Source organism: Lygodium microphyllum, chromosome 21 (assembly GCF_053477565.2).
Source record: "Lygodium microphyllum isolate KBCC chromosome 21, Lygodium_microphyllum_v1.1.10, whole genome shotgun sequence".
NCBI classification, from domain to species: domain Eukaryota; kingdom Viridiplantae; phylum Streptophyta; class Polypodiopsida; order Schizaeales; family Lygodiaceae; genus Lygodium; species Lygodium microphyllum.
The window spans coordinates 6,122,602-6,128,159 of NC_141155.1; the positions used below are offsets into that span (position 1 = coordinate 6,122,602).

General features: G+C 43.4%; 1 pseudogene; it reads left to right on the top strand.

The window, feature by feature from the left end:
* The first annotated feature begins 2,191 nt into the window (after positions 1-2,191).
* LOC148017713 (uncharacterized) lies at positions 2,192-5,131 on the top strand (annotated as a pseudogene).
* The last annotated feature ends 427 nt before the right edge of the window (positions 5,132-5,558 follow it).

A 5,558-nucleotide genomic window follows, 5' to 3' on the forward strand; every position in this document is an offset into this window, starting at 1 on the left:
CGTCCCTCCTTCCTCCTCATTTGCCGCCATCCCTCCTCCCTTCTCGGCCTCGGCCTCCTCCTTGTCGGTGCCCTTGCCCCTTCGCGGGCTCCGCCTCCTCCTCGTCGCCACCCCCTCCTCTTCGTGTGGCCTCCGCCTCCCTCCTCACCGCTGGTGCCGCTCCCTCCCTCTCGCGGGCCTCCTCTTCGTCTCCTCCCTCCTTATCGCTAGCATGTCTCCACCTATCTGCCTCCTTCACCTCCTCCACCCTACGCTTTCTCCTCCCCCACCGTCTCCCGCGGGCGTCCTTCTGACCCTGCTACCAAATTTGCACCCCCCCACCCCCTTCCCCCCCCGCCCCCCCCCCCCCCCCCCCCCAACATTTGACCCTCCGCCAAATTTACCCCCCACCCCTAAATTGGCCTCCCCCTACATTTGGCCCCTCCCTCATCTCTGGCCCCCCCCCTTAGTGGGGGCACCAATTTATGACGAAGGAAATCCGGTATGGCAGCCTCTATACTATGCCAAACTCTCTTTTCCCACAAAGTGAATGAGGTAAGGACACCACCTAGTCATGGAAGAGCGGACTAGGTTGCCATGCAAGAGGGAGAGGAGCTTGTGAGGGAGAAGAGAGAAAAACAGAGAGAGAGAGAGAGAGAGAGAGAGAGAGAGAGAGAGAGAGAGAGAGAGAGAGAGAGAGAGAGAGAGAGAGAGAACTACAAAAAATAGATGAATCAATAAAACTTAAGAGGGCACAAGAGATGGAGAATCCTCAAGACATAACCAATATACACAATATGGACACCAATAGCATGGGCTTATTACACTGTAGAGCATGCATAAGCTATAGTAAAGGAATGAACTGCATAAGTTCATGAGAGAGAATGGGGAAGGCTCAATAGGGTTGAAGAAGGCCTCTTGGCTCTCTCTTACAAAGGAGAAGGCCTCTTTATATAGGCCTTGAGGGTGTGTAGGGAGGAGGTTAAGATAGAATAGGAATTAACACCACCAAAGTTGCATTAAGGCGGTTCCACCAATATGGAAGCTCCATCTAGATGTTTTGTTGACCAATTTTGTATTTAATCAAGTTCCATCATAGGTGAGTTGTCTCCATTCTCCCCCCCCCATAGCTTGAGTCCAAGAGCTCTCCTATAAAAAATTATAGAGAATCTTCATAAATAAGATCGTATTTAGTAATAATGGAGAGAGAGTAGTGAGAATTCATACATTACTACTACAATTAAGCATGTTTTGAGGGTGATTTAGGAGGGGAATTCTAATGGTTTATTAGCTTAAGAGAGAGGAGAGGAGAGGGGAAAGGGTTGGGAGTCTAATGAATGGAAGTGATGATGCTTAGGTCACCAAGAGAAGAGCGTTTCGCACATACATACAAGAGAGAGAGAGAGATGGTTGAATACTTATGCTTATGCACTTGGTTAGTGCTAAAATGGTACTAATGCTGCTACGCCAGCACGATTAGTGATAGTAATGGAGACAGATTGAGAGAAAGAGAGAAAAATGACACCAGATGGGGTCCCAACCGCCCTCTAAGGGCCCCCTACTCCATAAATGGAGTAGTATTTGCTTCTTGATTGCACAAATGATGCTTACAATGCTGATTTGCTGATGTAAAACCTTCTCTATGTTGATGACGATGAGCTTGACGAGTGTTGATGGAGCTACGGGTGCTGCTGCGGAGGTACTACTAGCTGCCAAGAGGGAGCTATGGTGGCTATGGAGGCGCTATGAGAGCAAGAGGGCTGAGCGTGCAAGAAAACACAACCTTAGAGCTCAAGAACTCAAGTGCTATGTGTGTACTACTTGTGTTTTTCTGATTGCCAGGGCCTGGAAGAAGCTTGAATTGAGGGGAATGGGTTGTTTTTGTGGGCTGCAGGTCAGAAACAGGAAGAGAGAGAGAGAACTCACGAGTGGGGGTTGATTTTCCTTGTTTTGGGTGCTAGGGCACCTAGTTTTGGGTGCTTGGTGGGTGGAGGGTGAGTGGAGGTGCCTAGATTTGGGTGTAGGCCTAAGAGGGGTTTCCCATGGCAGAGGGGCAATGGAGGGGCATGGACATTGAGCCTGTGAGGCTAGACCAAACACTTCCAAAGCTAAACCCTGGTCATAAAAACATGATAAAACCCCTTTCCCATCCCGTTATGCCTAGCTAACATGCTCGATGCGGCCGAAAACGGCTAAAGACTGCTCCCGGGGCATGGGTGTGCAATCAGAGGGTTATGCATCTAATGAGCTGTCTGGGCATGTAGGTCCTTCAAGAGGCTCACAAAATTGCCAGATCAGCCCCCTAGGCTAAAATATATGTATCCCAAGTCCTAAGCTAGCCCTAGGTTGGAGTCAGCATGTCCACATGGCACATAGGGCTAGATGTGCATGTGACAGCTACCCACCATAGGCAATCAACTACTAGATAGCCATTGAGATGCTGAAGGTATCATGGTGAGCTTGGAGATGGATTATTTGCACATACATGTATGTGTCAATGATTTTGTGCTCTTTTGTGGTGAGAACACTTACACACAATGTCTTGTAAGGTCCTAAAGTACTTTCCACTTATTCTTTATGTCCACCAACGCATGTATAGGAGTAAAGGGACTAGCATGCTAGTCACGTGGCATGCAATAAATTGTTTTATTGATAGGATTATGAGAGTGCTAATGGATACACATGCATGGCATCACATTGAAAATACATGGGAAAAGTCCAAGGATGAGCCTCAACCCTAAAGGCTTGGTTTGGCTATTGATGGTATGAATCCCTTTGAAAACCACTTAGAGTATTTGGCTAGTTGTGGTTTTGGTTGTGAACTATAACATTTCGCCATGGGAGGCAACCAAGAAAGGCAACATCCTTCTCTCTCTTCTCATCCTAGGAAAGTGTAACATAAAAAACATGGATGCTTACTTAGCGTCTCTTATTGAGGCCTAGGAGTGTGGAGGGGCATTAAGGTAATGGATGTTTCCAAACCCCCTCAATATTGACATGCTTTAGTTAAGGGTATCCTCTTATAGATGATGCATGACTTTCTAGGCTTTGGAGAGATTTTGGTATGCTCATATTTCATTTTTTGTGTTATGTAGACATTGACATATATTGAAAATGGTATTAACCCTTCTTGTTTGCACAAATGCTCTAGGTTTATCCACATTTGGACACAATGCATGCCCAATTTGTGGTTCATCATTGGTGAATGAGAAGTTTGCGCTCTTAAACAAGGTGATATATTCCAGCAACTATTGTCTCTTGCCTACATTGCATCCCAAGCATGTACCTTCTACCAATGGGATAGAGCCACCCAATGGAGCATGAAAGATTGGGAGAAGCATTGGGAGGAGCATCATCCACAATACCCTCCCCCAAATAGACCCCTGAGAGGTATGTCATGGCACTCAATTTTGCTCAGCCTACCCTATCGGTCAAAACCAAATATTTTGAATTCAATGCTTGTGTTTAAGAATGTGGGATAAGCCATATGGGATCATTTAATGGACAAAAGGGATTCATTAGATGCTAGCCAAGACATGCAAGCCATTAAATATCTTGTCAAGTCATAGTGTATTTGCTTTATGAACTCAAGCTCTATACTACAGGTCTTAGATAGTCATCAACACTATGCATCACACTAAAACTCACCAAACCGTGAGTTTTAAGTATGTTTCAAGCTGATACAATGGATAAAACCCATCTAAGTGAACACCAGACAAGATCCAAGGTACATTTATGTAACAAAACCCATAGACCAATAGTGATACAGAAAGCATACCTATGTGCTCAAAATCGTACTCATGTCAGTTTTTCCAAAGCACACAAAAACACTCCCAATGACTTACAAATACTCCCAGGAGTACTCTAAAGTCAATAAATCACTATTTGGACTTCAGATCTGAGAGATAAGGGTACATTTTCAAAAACATACCCATGTTTGTGGGTCATCATTTTTGACAATTGAGTACATCAGTATGTAGCTCTCAGCAAGAGTACATTCCAATGAGCTCTAAATCATAAAAAATGAATACCATATATAGTAGATATGACCAAATTTACTTAGTGCAATAAAAACGTACTCATGTCTGCCTAATGACACTTTTGTGCTAAACCAAGCATATCATTGTACACATGACTATCTAAAGTACAAGTGTACACAGATTCATTCACAAATTTGAAGTACAATAAGATTTATGAGCACATGAAAGTACACTCACAAGTAGGTTCAATGCTTGAACTCTCTATTCACTATCCACTTTACAAAAAGGTCCTAATTACATTGTTTTTGCCCCCTATATGGGCTTCTGACCTCTAATGTCGATCTTAGAATACAAGGTGGAAGCAAAAATATGCCCCATGTTCATCATTGTACAAAAATGCCTACTTTCCTAGTATAGTATAAGCTTGATCCCTCCTTATCTTCTTCACTTTGGCTTTCCAACTTTTTCTAGCTCAACACTGCACCTCACATGGGGCCTTGTGGGAAGATGATCCTTCCCAAGGTACCTTGGATTATGTCCAAAGTAAGCAAGAGAAAATGAAGTGAGTCATTACCTCTATTTGCACTCCCACAAGCTACATGTCGTCCCTCAAGAGTACATTCATGAAAAGCAAGAAGGGAGACTTTGCTTAGATCTATGGACTCAAGATCCTTCTTCAAGTCAATCACTATTCCTTCTTCTCTCATTTACACATGCTTGTGTCCTCAATGTAATAGTCATATGTGTGCTCAAGTTTTATAGTTTGTCATTCCAATAGGCATAAGTGGATATAGAGATGAAAATGTAAAGAGAGAAATATTTTATTTTGGAGAAGGGATGAGATAATGCACAATGCCTCCCATTTAGATTCTCCCATTCAGATTGGTTGCCTCCTTATTTCAGTCATGTGGCTAAATACTTGTATTACATGTAGGTTTACGAGCTCCAAGGAAATAGAAATCTCATCCATTCCTACAACTCACCTTCTTTTAGTGGAGGCTATTTGTGCAAGCAAGGATTGTTTCCCATGGTCCATTCTTGTAATTCAAGTGCACCTACTTCTCCATCTAGTTGATGACATTCTTATTTGTGGAGTGGTGCACTTTAGATAGATGTTCTTTCTAGAACAATTCTTGAAGACACTAAAACATTTTGTCAAACTACGAGCATAGTCGGAGGCAAGTACGATAGAGGGGTGGATACATAAAAGGCTTTTGTGTATATCTCTTAGTATCTCTCCACCACTGATTATTCTTTGCAACGACTGTCTATGGACTAAAGAGGACTAAAGAGGAGGATCCAAAGGTGCACTCCACCATTGATTATTCTTTGCAGCGGCTATCTATGGACTAAAGAGGAGGATCCAAAGATGCACTCCGATATCCGTAGTGGAAAAGGAATCCTACTTTTTATGGATAGATAATTCTAGGCTATGGTCAATAATTACTCTCTACTCAATTCTCCCATAATGAAAAATGGGTGGATATGCTTGTGGAGGCCTGTGCAACAAGAGACAAAGAGAGGGATGCATGGAAGGGGACACATGGGTGATGAGAGCACCTCCTTTTCTTAAGAGATTGAAAATTTTCATGTTCTCAT